This window comes from Micromys minutus, assembly GCF_963924665.1.
Source record: "Micromys minutus genome assembly, chromosome: X".
NCBI classification, from domain to species: domain Eukaryota; kingdom Metazoa; phylum Chordata; class Mammalia; order Rodentia; family Muridae; genus Micromys; species Micromys minutus.
In genome coordinates this window covers 63,720,174-63,735,264 of record NC_137970.1, presented here as the reverse complement: position 1 = coordinate 63,735,264, position 15,091 = coordinate 63,720,174, and the positions used below count along the sequence as shown (strand labels likewise).

At 35.0% G+C, this 15,091-nt stretch overlaps 1 pseudogene across 1 annotated transcript; it reads left to right on the top strand.

Moving 5' to 3' along the window:
* The first annotated feature begins 1,622 nt into the window (after positions 1–1,622).
* LOC308414998 (serine/threonine-protein phosphatase 2A 55 kDa regulatory subunit B delta isoform-like) lies at positions 1,623–3,292 on the top strand (annotated as a pseudogene). The gene is made up of 3 exons: positions 1,623–1,651; positions 2,276–2,339; positions 2,434–3,292. The product of its transcript is annotated as a serine/threonine-protein phosphatase 2A 55 kDa regulatory subunit B delta isoform-like (transcript).
* The last annotated feature ends 11,799 nt before the right edge of the window (positions 3,293–15,091 follow it).

Below are 15,091 nucleotides of genomic sequence, written 5' to 3'. Positions count from 1 at the left end.
GGAACATCATGCCAGTATCATAGGGCAACCCATAACTATAATCTTCAGGAATTAAAATTCCTGATGTTTTTATTTGTTGAATTTGTTCATTTACAAAGAAGTGACAAGACCAAAAGATTCTGAAATCAAAATGATAGGTGCATTGATTTTGGAGAATATGATGTTCATAATAGTGAGAATCCAGTTTCTGTCTGCAATTAAACACAAATTCTTCCAGGGTGTTGGACTCACTGTGTAAAGGAAAACTACTGGTCTGAGGGTTGTAGGTATAAGAGGGACATATGAGGTAACCTCTTGCCATTGGTAAAAGAACTGCTGAGCTGTCAGCTCAAGACCCTAGAGCAAACCATATGAGTTGCTGTTCTTCAGTCTGCCAGAAGGCACGGAGCAGGGAAGAAAAGCAACACTTAGGTATTTCTGGGCTTATATATGCTACAGAATGTAGTGCAGTTCTGGATCTGGCCACAGATGTGCATTTACACTATCCCCTAAACTTGAATGTTATAAGTTAACCACTGTGTTTATGGTCCTTTACCTCCAGGGATAGTAGAAATAATCTTGGAAAGAAGTGCATTAACTTTTCAAGAATTTATTGTTTATCTAGGAAAAATACATGGAGATAGCAAGGGAGAAATTAAAATTCTGGCATATGTGATAAAAGAGATGCAAATTAATGCAGAGAATAGGATTAGTCAACTGTTGATGTGTCCTTATATCAAGTGCAAGGCTGCTCTGGTAGAAAGGACAGAGCCTTTTGGGAGTACTGGAAAATGTGTGCTCTGGCAAATAGTAGTTAGTGATCAGAGACCCAAATTAATGGTACAAATGAATGGTGCTGAAATAGAACGTCTGTTGAATACAAGAACTGCTGCTACTATAATTTCCCAAAAGTCTTAAAATCCAGATGGCTACTTAAGAAGGCTTACACAAAGTTTATAGGAAGTGGTAAATTATTACAAATAAGACAAAGTGTTTGAAGGATTTACTGTATGAGACTAGAACTGCAAACAAGGAAATTGAGATCTTATGTGGCAGACATACTCATAAATTTATGGGTAAGAGGTACTCTGATATTCCTGAAAGTCCAGGGACAAAAATAAGAAAATTAGAGGTGACATGGTTGATGTTCCTGGGGAAAGTATTAATATTGATAATCAATGTGCCACTTGTACAAATACAGTACTTCACAGGAATTAAATTTCTAAATTTGTAAAAAAGATGTGACTCCTGACATACCAACACCCTTGACCCTAAAATCATTATCACATAGACCTCTGTTACAAGAGCAGAGGCCCATAGCAAAATAATAATTCTAGGAACTTGAACAACTGGTAGAAGAACAGCTAGAGGCTCAAAATATATGAAAATATATCAACCTATAGAATTCACCTGTGCTTGTTGTTTTCAAAAATCATCACAAGGCAGAATGATAATGGATTTAAGAACAGTGAATAAAGTAATTCAACCAATGGGTCATTTACAGCTTGGATTTCCTTTACGTTCTTTGTTACCTAGATCATGGGCTATAATAATAATTGGCTTGAATATTTCCTTTTTCAAAATACTCTTATGTGAACAAGATTTGGAAAGGTTTGCTTTATTACTACCTACTCTGATCAACAATGGTCCGAAGAAAAGATACCATTGAAAGGTACTTTTATAGGGAATGTTACATAGTCCACTTTTATGTCAGAATTTTGTGCAACAAGCATTAGAAATAATTCATTGGCAATTTCGTCAATCTATCATTTATTACTACATGTTTGAAATTTTGTTGGCTTATTTTTATGAAAATACTTTAGAGAAAATATTAAGGAAACACAAAGTTACATATTGTTCCAGAAAAAAAAAAAAAAATAGGAGATTCACTTAGTTTTTTGGGTTATCAAATCAGTCAACAAAAATTTCAAACATAAATGGTATAGATCTATAGAGACTCATTGCAAACTCTTAAAATTAATGAGAGATATTAACTGTCTGAGGCCTATATTAGACTGAGTACATATGAGTTACATAACTTGTTTCAAACACTAAAAGGTGTTTCCAGTTTAAACAATCAAAGAGGTCTAATCACTGATGCAGAAAAACAGTTAATTCTTCTAGAAAAAAAGACTTCAAGGTCTAGGGATCGAATTTGTCCCAAACTTGACTGCAGTTTCGTCATTTTACATTCAACTCTTTCATCTACCAACCTCATTATGCAAAGGGAAAATAGTACAGTGGAAGAGATATCCTAATTCATAAACAAAGTAAAAATTTTAAAATATATGTATAGGCGACGGCGGTGGCGGCAGCAGCAGCGGCAGTGGCGGCCTGGGCTGAGCGCTAGGAGCGCCTCGGTCGGCTGCGCTCAGCTGGGCGCATCCGGCCAGCGCCAAGGCAGGAGCAGGATGCCCAGCTGGCGGCAAAGACTTCCAGCGGTGCTTCTCCCAGGTGAAGGGCGCTGTCGATGAGGACGTGGCGGAAGCCGACATCATCTCCACCGTTGAGTTTAACTACTCTGGAGACCTTCTTGCAACAGGAGACAAAGATGATCTGAGAATTAACCTATGGCATTTAGAAATCACAGATAGAAGCTTCAACATTGTGGAAATCAAGCCAGCTAACATGGAGGAGCTGACAGAAGTCATCACTGCCGCGGAATTCCACCCACCCACACCAATGCAAGGTATTCGTCTACAGCAGCAGCAAAGGGACCATCAGACTGTGTGACATGCGTTCTTCTGCCCTGTGTGACAGGCATGCCAAGTTTTTTGAAGAACCAGAAGATCCCAGCAGTAGATCCTTTTTCTCAGAAATAATCTCATCTATATCTGATGTCAAGTTCAGCCACAGTGGTCGATACATGATGACTAGAGACTATCTGTCGGTGAAGGTATGGGGCCTCAACATGGAGGGCAGGCCTGTCGAGACCCACCAGGTACATGAGTACCTACGAAGCAAGTTCTGCTCCTTGTATGAGAATGACTGCATCTTTGACAAGTTTGAGTGCTGCTGGAATGGTTCAGACAGTGCCATTATGACAGGGTCCTACAACAACTTCTTTAGAATGTTTGATAGAAACACTCGGAGGGATGTTACACTGGACGCCTCAAGAGAGAACAGCAAACCCCGAGCCAGCCTGAAGCCCCGGAAAGTATGCACTGGGGGTAAGAGAAAGAAAGATGAGATTAGCGTGGACAGTTTGGACTTCAATAAGAAGATCCTTCACACAGCCTGGCACCCCATGGAGAGCATTATTGCTGTAGCTACCACCAATAACTTGTATATATTCCAGGACAAAATTAATTAAGGAAACTGACTAGAGGACCAAGTGTTGTCTTGCATACATAAGCTGGTTGTTTTCCTGTCAAAAAAGGCATTGTCGTCTCCATTGAGAATAGTGATGCACTTCTACTTCCACATAGACACAGGAGAAGAAGGTCTCAGCTGGAGTCTTGGGAGAGATGAGTGCCGCTGCTGAAGGGAAAACCTACTCGAAGCTGAATTGGTGGACTCTGCTCAATAAAGGCCATTACTCAAATGTAAAAAAAAAAAAAAAAAAAAAAGAAAAAGAAAATATATGTATAAAAGATTTATGAATTGATATTAAAAGATAGAATAAAATCACTGCAAATATGAGGAAAAATCAAATGTATATATTATGTCATTGTGGGTGATCAGTGAAGACTGGAAAAGTTGGTGGTTGTAGACACTTCATGGGCAAAATTAATAACAGGTATCCAAAAAGCAAGCACATACAGTTTATGAAAAAGAACATATGGTGGAGAGCTCAATCCCACAGGACAAACAGCTCTGGAAAGAGCCAATCATTATTTTAAAAAGCTCTCTATTAAATAATAAAGAAAAAAACCCATAGAGACAGAATGAATAATACTTGGTTAATTCTAAAATATTTTAATTTTGATAAAAAAGGAGTAACAGCAGCTAAGAGACACTGAGATAATAATAACAATAAAAAACTGAGAAATTGGGCCAACCAATAACTCTCAGGATATGTTTTAATTAGAATGGAAACCTGTAATAGCTTTAAGATGGAGATGTGGGTATAATTATGTATCTACAAGGAATGAAAAAACATGGTAATCTACAAAACTTATAAAGAGTAGATCTGACCAGAGAAAACCTTGTATCAGCTGACACACAAATGTCTTTAGGAAGCATATACCCTAGGTGATTCATTCTCACAGATAGGCTCAGTTAGTGATATCTCCAAATTCAAATCAAATTCAAATGGGGAAGCCCAAATGTTCATTCACAAAACCTGGAAAATATAAAGACTACACAACACAGAAATCGAACAACACAAAGAAGCTAAAGACCAAAAAAAAAAAAAAAAAAAAAAAAAAACTGGACAGAAAATTTTTCCATGATTAGGCCAATATCCCAATGCTCATAGGTTACCTAAAAGATATCCTTGTCTCCAGACAAGTAATTTTAAGAACATGAATCCCTTATTCTCCAAATGGTAGGATGGATGTATTTGGTCATTTGATGTATTGTGGCTATTAGCATCTAGACTCACTTGTTATTGGTTGCAGTCAGTGACAAAAAAAATGAAATTTAAACTAAGGATTTCTGTCATTTTTATCTAATGGTGAAAAAAAGATGAAAAAGGAGAAAATTCTAACAAATGAAGGAATAAATATAAATACTATTCTTAAATATTTTACTTTAACATATATTAATATATCTTTATAGAATTTAAGGTTTTTTGATTATTGTTTACTGATAGAAATATAATATTTTGTGTGATTATCATATCTTAATAAAATTTAATGTAGCTTTGTTATTATTTGAAATGTTGTCATTGGGTTATCTCACTCATTATAATATTTTCTAGTTCCTTCTATTTTTCTAATAATTTCATGAAGAATTGTTTCTAATAGCTGAGTAGTACTCTGTTGTGTGAATGTGCCAAAATTTCTGTATCCATTCCACTGTTGAAAGACATCTGGGTTCTTTCCAGCTTCTGGCTATAATAAATAAGGCTTCTATGAACACAGTAGAGCATGTGTTCTTCTTATATGTTGGAGGATCTTTTGGGTATATGCCCAGGAGTGGTATAGCTGTGTCTTCAGGTAGTACTATGTCAAATTTTCTGAGGAACAGCCAGATTGATTTCCAGAGTGGTTATACCAGCTTGAAATCCTATCAACAATGGAGGAATGTTCCTTTATCTCCACATCCTTGCTAACATCTACTGTCACCTGGGTTTTTGATCTTAGCCATTCTGACTGGTATGAGGTAAAATCAAAGTTGTTTTGATTTGCATTTCCCTGGTGACTAGGGATGTTGAACATTTATCATAGCATTTGATATTCCTCATTTTAGAATTCATTGTTTAACTTTGTCCCCCACTTTTAATAGGGTTATTTTTTTTGAGTCTAGCTTCTTGAGTTCTCTATATATATTAGATATTAGCTTTCTAGGGTTAATAACAGCCTTTTCCTAGTCAGTTTGTTGCTGTTTTGTCCTATTGACAGTTTTCTTTGCCTTACAGAAGCTTGCAAATTCATGAGGTGCCATTTGTGTTCTTTTCAGGAAAAATTTCTCCTGTGCCTTTGTATTTGAGACTCTTCTTCACTTTCTCTTCTATTAGATTCAGTTTATCAGGTTTTATGTAGAGATCTTTGAGCCTCTTGGACTTGAAGTTTATACAAGAAGATAAGGATGGATAGATTTTCAAATAAATATTTCTATGGGGGCCTCTCTTAGTCAAACCATTATTCCTAACAAAAGTAAACTGCAGATGAATAGTGTTTATTAATCAGATTCCATGTCTCAAGTTACACAAATACATTTCTTCATTCGTTTTGGTAGGGTTGAGTGAAGACTTTAAAGTTCTCCTTTTGTTCAAACACCAAGTATATCACTCAATTGATTCATAGATGAAGGTATAATCTTTAAGATCCAATTACTTCAAAAAGGATTATCTTTTTATTATATTTGCATGAAGGAATTGCACAACAGCTTTTGCTGATACATTTCAATTTTGAACTAGTCGTATCTCAGTTAATGCTATTTCAAATTTTCCTAGGTTTATGTTTACATCAGAATTTTCCACCAAAATCCCCAAATCTCTTTTCTATTCAACTCCTCTTTATAAGAAATTTACTTTAAAATAAAAGATCTTTTCTTATGAGTCAATTTATTATGTTTTACTTGATATCAATCTCATGATGAATTAATAGTTACTATCAGGAAACATTCTTTGTTATTTTCACATACTTGTACAAAAAGAAATTTACTTTTTAATTCATTCAATTTGTATAAAATATATCCAATAGTTGGCAAATTTAAAAGTCAGTTAAATAAAATTTCCATATCATATATTTATTCATTTTATCATTACTTAAATGTTTTAAAATATTTTGTGAATTAAGGTCTAATTTATGGCTTAGTGTCCTACTTTATATTTATTAATACTATTATTACTACTTCTATCACTATGCCTATTTTAAGTATCTTAGAATTTAAGTTTGTTTTAAGGAGATGGTAACTGGCTTATAATAAAGTTTAAATGTTAAAACTATAAAATATCTGAACAGGATAATAAGAACAAAGAAATTTAAGAAGTAATAATTTACAGAAAAAAAATATGTATTCTGAAGATCTGTATACTCACCATAATCGACTTAGTGTTTTAATAGGCAAAGTGGAACTTGGAACATTGATAATTAAAAAGCAGATATATTCATTTAAAATATTTATATAATTCTATAATTAGTTTATTAAAATACTTGATACACTTAAAGATAGAAACTAAACTAGCTTCTAAGGAGAAGCATGATTTTCTGGACCTGAGACCAGAATCAAATTTCTTTTGTGGAGCACCATGAATATAATACTATATAATATAATATCATAATCAATAGTAATAAAGCACAGTAGATAAAATAATTAAGTTCAGAGGAAAATTTCGTATTTTTTTTTTTTTTACTGTATGTTTAGTAGCTAATGGTAAAAATAAGTACATATAAAATTCTTATTTGTTCTGGCTTTCTAAAATATCTCACTGATTATCTGACTTCCACTAGAGAGACATTTTAAAATAGATTTAATTTAGTTCTAGTAACAACTGTGGTATCCCAAAAAGCTGCATTTTTGAAGAAAACAAAAATTCTTGAAAACTCCACTATTGTTGAGCAAAGCATCATATTTTAATAATATATGACTGAGTAACTTATTACCTTAAAATTGAATTTGAGTTATTGGTACATAAAGAATAAAAAATAAACAGAATTCATGAGAAAACCAAAGTTAATAGAGTGGAATACCACCCAAATAAATTTGTAACAATCTGTCTACTTTACAACTTTCTGATTTCTTCAGGAAAATTCTTAATGTGTTTTTTAAAAAATATTTTAATATTTTCATTTAAGTAAAAAGCCTACAGAGTTTGAGTAGTATATCCCACCAAAATATACCAGTTGTAATTCTCTTGCCACCTAATTCTATTTTTTTTTTTACTTTTATGATTTTTAATTTATGTGTAGAGTGAGCATCATGGGACATATGTAAAAGTCCGAGGACAATTTAAATGATTAAGCCCCCTCCTTCTACCATGTTACCCTACATGCCACTATATGCCTTTGTGTGGAAATATAAACAAGCCCAGAATTATATGTTCTCATTTGTAAGAGTTTTCTTCTTTATAGTGTCTCTCCACAGCAAGACACCAGAAAAAATTACCCAAAACCTGCTGAAAAATATTTGATGGTCTATATATTAGTTTTAGTTTAGTATGTAAGTTTGTCTCACTATGTTAAAGAATCACATAATTAATATAATATTGAGTTTTAATTAGTTTCTTTATTTTAAATCCCAAACTGCAGTTTTCTCTTCTTCAATTTATCCCAACCTTTCCTTCTAACCTCCCATCATCCACTCTTTCTCCTTTACTCCGGAAAAGATAAGATCACCCAAGGATAACAATCCACCATTGCAAATCAAATCACAGTAAGACTAGGGACAGCTTTTCCTACTGAGATTATAAAAGATAGCTCAGTAGAGAAAGAGGGTACCCAAGTCAGGCTGCAGAGTAAGAAACAGCCTCTTCTCCCTGTTTTATAAGTCTCACATGAAGACCAAGCACTCAAATGTTATATGTGTAAAGGGTCTACGCAGGTCAGTCCAATGCATGTTCCTTTTTTGATGGTTCAGTCTCTGTAGGTATCATAGGGGACATTTTATTTGGGTTTGTAGGTTTTCTTGGGGAGTCCTTGATAGCTCTGGCTCACAAAATACTTCTTCCTCCTGTTCCACAATATTCCCTAAGCTTGACCTATTGTTTGGCTATGGTTCTTTCCATCCGTTTCCATCAGTTGCTGAATTAAAGTCTATCTGCTGATGGTTGTGCTAAGGTGCTGTCCGCAAGTATAGAAGGAGGATTAACAGTGTCAAGGATGAGCTCCCTCCCGTGGCATGGATCTCAAGATGTAGCTGGCCATTACCCTCCCCCCCCCCCACACACACATACACAAGCACTTTTTTCTCTATTTTTGCTCCTATACATCTTTTACACAGGACAAATTGTAGTTTAAAGTTTTGGGGGCTGGTTTCATATTCAAATCTTTTAAATGGAAGAAATGCTTGGTTACAGAATATGGTCAATTCATGTCCCATATTTCCCATTGCTAGAAGTCTTCTCTTTGATCACCTTCATAGATTCTATGAGACCTTGAAAGATAACCTTGTTTCTGGTTAAGGAGGCTAGAAACCCTGGTGACTCTAAGGAATGGTAGGCATTTCACCTGACTCCATGAAAACCAGGCCCTGTCACTAGCCACAACTCTCCATAGATTTACTTTGCCATCAGCAAGGTAAGGGCAAAGCCCCAAGCCTCTACACTGGTAGAGCAGGCTCAATATAGATCTCCATTATAATGAGGTAATTAAAGTTCTTGAGGCTTAGCCAATAAACTTTCCTTCCCAGACACTACTTTCTGCAAAAGGTATTTAGTCTCAAGGCCACCCTGAAAAGGTGGGGGGTACAGTTTTATTCATCCACCTTCCACCATGACAATAAATATCTTTAAACCACAGATTGTTTCTTTACATTGGGATCTGCCATGGGGTCCTATAGAGAAGGCCTTCACCTCTAGTAGAAGGTCTCTCTGCACTCCAAGCTCTGTCGGCCACCAAACCTCAGCCTACAGCCCACCACCATCAAGACAAACACCTCTCACTGGTTCAGCTTCCTCCTTGTCCCTCGAGACCTTAGATAAGATTCAGCTTAGGGGACCCCACTCTGTTCTTTACACATCTGTGGCATCCTGCATTTTCTGGGTATTCAAGTGCCTGAGAAGGTCCAGGGATCCACAAGCAAGCTCTGGCTGTCCATCCATGCTTGAGACTGCAGACTGTACTTCCCCACCCCTGGAGCAGTGCCCTATGGATGCCTTATGACCTGACACCCACCCAGTGACAGCATGAGGTAAGCACCCTCAGACTTCCTGAATCCTGTCTCCCTGAGCATCCATGATGTATGGCAGAGCAGCTGTGGAGCCCTTCTCTCAACTAACCCTACACTGCTGGGAGTTTCCATTATCATAGGCTTTTAGGTCATCTCAGAAAATGCCTTTTCATTCCATTTGTCTCTCCCAGTACTCTCTGACTCTGTCTTTCCACCTGATCCCTCCACTTCTTATGCTCATCCTCACCTCCTTTCTGTGCCCTACCCAATATACCTACATTATTTATTCTATTTTTCTTTTTCAGCAAGATTAAAGCTTTACCACTTGAGCCCTACTCAACTTTGTTTCCTTTGGTCTGTGGATTGTAGAATGGTAATTCTTTTACTTTACAGATAATACCCACTTAAATGTGAATAAGTACCATTTTTGTCCTTCTGGGTATGGGTTATCCACACACAGGATGATCTCTTGTAGTTTCATCTATTTGCCTGCAAATTTTATGATCTCACTGTTATTAATTGCTGAACAGCATTTCACTGTGCAAATTCACTGTGCTTTCTTTATCCATTTTTCATTGAGGCGCATGTTGTTTTGCCCCAACTACTGGCGATCACAGATAAAGCTAGTATGAACATAGAGTCCTTGTGAAATGTGACAGAATCCTTTGGATATGTGCCAAGAACTAATATAGCTGGGTCTTGAGGTAGATCTATACACAATTTGCTGAGAAACTATAAAACTGATTTCCTAAATAACTAAACAAATTTGTAGTTAAGAAGTGTTCACCTTATTCTAAATCCTCACCAGCATCAGGTGCCATTTGAGTTTTTGATCTTAACCATTCTGATGCATGTAAAATGTAATCTCATAGTCCTTTTGATTTGCATTTTCCTGATGGCTAAGGATGTTGAACATTTCTTTAAGTGCTTCTCTGCCATTGGAGATTTCTTTTTTGAGAATTTTGTTTAGATATGTACCTTGTAAATATTTCTCAGATAAAAGGATGACAGGAAAGGAAAGACAGTAAAACACCCCCCCCACACACACACCCCATGCTGCTCTAAAGTAGCATCTCTTTCTTGTTCTGTTTTTGTGTAAGTTGGGAATATCCTCTCTATGACTCATCTGTCAATTATTTCTTTGATTTATTTTTTTGTCTATCCTTTAATTAGAAGTCATGTTCAAATATGGCTGCTCCTTTCTACAAATTTACCTCCCCTTTCTTGTTAGGGATTAAATGAGTGTACTAAGGTCTGTCTATATTCCTGCCAGATCATATTGTATTCCAGGGTAGGTATGTATTCCAGGTCACATAGCCATGTTGCTAGATTAAAATTCCACTAAGGTATCCCACTTAGTGATTGGGTTCATTGTTTAGTTGATAGGTAGTTTCTTGAGTTCTTTACATATTTGGATATCATTCCTCTATGAATATGGAACTGATGAAGATCTCCAGTTCTGTAGGGAGATGTTTTGTCCTACTGATCCTATCCTCTGTGTTAAGAAGCTTTTCATGATATCCCCTTTGCTAATTGTTGATCTTAATGTCTGAGATATTAGTGTCCTGTTCAGGGATTTGTGCTCTTTTTGTTGTTCTTTTATACTTATGCATAAAGTTAATTATCTTCTGTTATTTGCATTATGATATATACTACAAAATTCATTCATTTTCTTAAATTACTATAATTTTAGATCAAAATTCTCTTGGGCTTATATCCTGTCCAGGTATATTGTTTTCTTTGAAATTTATAAATTTTTGACATTTTATGAGGATTTTGATAAAATTGATTTTTAATTTAGAATCATACTATATGATGAGCTTTTGTTCTAATTAGTCTTCTATACATCTATATCTGTGCTTGATACTAGTTTTAAAATTAACTGTACAAAGGCAAGAATTTTATTGTTTTGTTTTTATGCATACTTTGCTACTTTTTGATTCTCTTTCTGCACTCTGTGAGTATACCTTTAGCCTTTATGAGGATCTGTGTCCCTCTACTAGCATGTCCCAACTTATTTTGATTAGTTCTGCATGGTAAATTAAGCTCAAGCGTTGTAATACCATCTGGCACTTATCTGTGTACTTTGTACTTTTCAGTGAAGATTATGAGTAAGTTTGTCTTGTAACTCTATAAAGTTTACCAATAGAATTTTGATTGAGATTATACTGAATTTGTAGTCATTTTAAGATTGTGGCCATTTTCACAATAACATATCTGTTAACCTATGAACACGGAAAGATTTTCTGTTGTTTAGCATTTCTTTCTGTTTATTTTGTTGGAGTTTTAAAAGTTTAAGAATAAAGGTCTGAAAACATATTTTTATCTATTTTTTAAATTTTTTTGATAAAAAAATCTCTAAATAAATATTCTAATGTGTTTTATTATTATTTTACAATTATTATGATTATTTAAAATTATTACTATTATTGTGATGATTACTCTAATTTCTTTCCTTGAAAGTTCTCTATTTATATGTTAATAAATTAATATATGATAGTTACTGATAGTCTGATGTAGATTTTTCTTATATTTTCTTAGATCTAAGAGTTTTCAGATGAAACTCTGTTGTCTGTTAACTATAGTAACATGTCATCTTCAAATTGTGATAATGCAATTTCTTAGTCTCTTCTTTGTATACCTTTTATTGTCTCTTATTTTAACATATTTTGAATAAATATGGAGAGATCGTGACCTTTATCTCATTCCAAACTTTAGAAGAAATATTTTGAGGTTTCCCATATGTTAAGTTTTGTGGTTGGTTCCAGTTTTGTTGTTTACCAAGATTTATTAATGTTCACCTGTGTGCTTCTTTCATCTTTTCTTCAGTACATTTGTTATAAATAAATATTGATTTTTTTGGCAAAAGGGGAAAATGATGTGATGTGGTAGCCAAATAGTAAATGCACAGAAGGCTATGGGATGGTATTATTTTGTTTTGCTTGGTTTTGTTTTTCTTTTCTAATTTTATTTATTTATTTATTTTATTTTATTGGGGGTAGATGAAAAGGTAGAGGGCAGACAAGGAAGGACTGGGAATTGTGTAGGTTTAGGATTCATAATATGAAATTCCCAAAGAAATCTACACACACACACACACACACACACACACACACACACGCACACACGCACACAAACACAGAAGGGGGTTAGGGAATGAGAGGAAAGGGGGGAGAGGGTATGAGATGAGAGTAGGAGTAATTATATGTTTTAAAATATGCTTTAATGGCCATACAGAGACTGCCCCACATAGATCCATACCATTTGCAAACATCAAACCCAGACACTGTTGATGGTATCAAGAAGTGCTTACTGATACAGCTAGGTATAACTGTACCACAAGAGGTTCTACCAGAGTCTAACAAATACTGAGATGGATGCACACAACCAACCATTGGACTGTGCAAGGGATTACCAATGGAAGAATTAGTGTAAGGGCTTAAGGAGCTGAAGAAGTTTGCAACCCCATAAGAACAACAACAATATCAACCAACCAGACCCCCCAAAACTCCTAGGGATTGAATAACCTACCAAAGAGTATACATGGGGGACCCATTGCTCCAGCTGGATATATAGCAGAGGATTGCCTTATTGAGCATCATTGGGAGGGGAGACCCTAGGTCTTGTGAAAACTCAATGACCCCGGCTATGGGAATGCTAGGATGCTGAATTAAGAGTGGGTGGGCAGGTGAGGGAGCACCCTCATAAGAAGCAGGAGTAGGGGTAGGGAGTAGGTATCTTGTTGAGGGGAAACTGAGAAAAGGGATAGCATATGAAATGTAAATAAAGAAAAGAATGAATAAAATGAGAAGAATGTACATAGACTTTATGTCTCAAGCAACAATATTCCCTCTCATATGGGAAATTACATACACAAGATCAAGGTCAGTTCAGATGCTGGCTGGCTTCACATTGAAGCCTCTCTCTTTTGCTTGCAGGTAGAATGTACTCACTCTTCTGACATGTTCTTCTTTTATAAGTCTCTGTGTAAAAAAAGAAGTTTTATAACTTGAAAGTAGGGCCATGTTGTAACTTAGTTTTGTACCATTTACTTCAGTTATTTCTTCAAAAAACTTGTTTACCAAATTCAGCTACACTCTGGTTGTAAACAGTAACAGGGTCTCCACTTTGTCAACAGCCCACATAAGGCCAAATTCTTCCCTTGATTATATAACCTTATCAAACAGATTTTTGTATTTATTAAGATTAGCATGTTATTTATATTGTTGTTTACTTATATGGTACATATTTAATATGTGACATATAACTTTCTGCGTATAAGGAAATAAATATTATGACATAATATACTCGAGTTTTTGTTTATATTAATCATATAAATTGATCTATTTTCCTTTCTTTTCTGTGTATGTGGGTTTATCTTGCTTTCATAACAAGATAACACTGGCTTTAGAGAATGAATTTCGTAATGTCTTTTCCATGTCCATCTTGGTGAATATATTTCGAAGTCCTGGTGATAGTTCTTTTTGGATCTTAGGTGCAGAAGCTATTTTGTAAATGATTCACCAGGATTAGTTTCTTCTACTCTGCATTTTATGGGTTGTGGTTTTTTGTAATATTTTCTGTCTGTTGCAAATAGAAGTATACTTCATAAGGTATTATGATATTTTTCAAGCTCCTGCTATATGAAATTCTCAAAAATGTAGGAAGATACTTTTCAGTGTGACACAAAATGTACCATTCTTTTCATAAATTGCTTTTGTCAAGTTACTTCTTTCTACTTTAAGTAGTTTTTAATTGTTAATACTATATTACATTATGCAATGCATTGTTATTACCTTAGTCACAACTATCATCCTCATCCCTCTCCTACTACTGACACCCTCTTCTTCCAAACTAGTTTCTACCCTACCCTCCCATATCTCTTCCCACTCTTTATCTTTTCCCTTGTCTATGCCTTTCTTTCTCTTTTTTCTTTTCCTTTCTTTTCTTTTCTTTTCTTTACTTTGTCCGATGCAGCTATTCATAGATTCTGTGTGTTTATGATATTAGCATTCCTGCTATATTCACAAGATTGCACCCCACCTTAATCTTACTTCCCCTTGAGTTTTGACAGACATTCCATATGCTAATTTATATCATTTCCTTCTTCTCTGAGAGATTATATAGATTTCTCATTCAGGTTCAAATATTTACTAATCTTTTAGTTTTAGTACTTTGACAAGTTATAAGTCCCCTTTTTGATTGTTGTGTGCTGGCACAGGTGCTTCACTGACTACAAATAAACACTTCCCTATCTATGGATATAAACATAAATATTTTAAAAAGTTTTAAAATTGCATGCCCATAAGTCCTACATGAGATTACCCTATTCTACATATGACTTCCCTATCCATAGGCTGTTGAAAAGTGCTTCAGCGCTAGGCATCTATTCCTACAAATAGGGAAGATTTCAAAGGCAACTTGAAACTTTTTAATAAGTCAAGGAGTTCAATGTCATTAACATACCAGTGGCTGCTATAGAAACCAAAATGTAACTAATACATATATTTGGTTTCAAGAAGAAGTGCAGGCTTTTTCAGTGTTTAATCTGACAAGGAGTTTTCTCTACACTTGAAATTGTTTTGACTAAAATGTTGAAAAATTTTACTTCAGGGTAGAAAAGTCCTAAAATGCTTAAAATGAAGTTTAATGAAGCATTCTGGTGAGAGCTCAA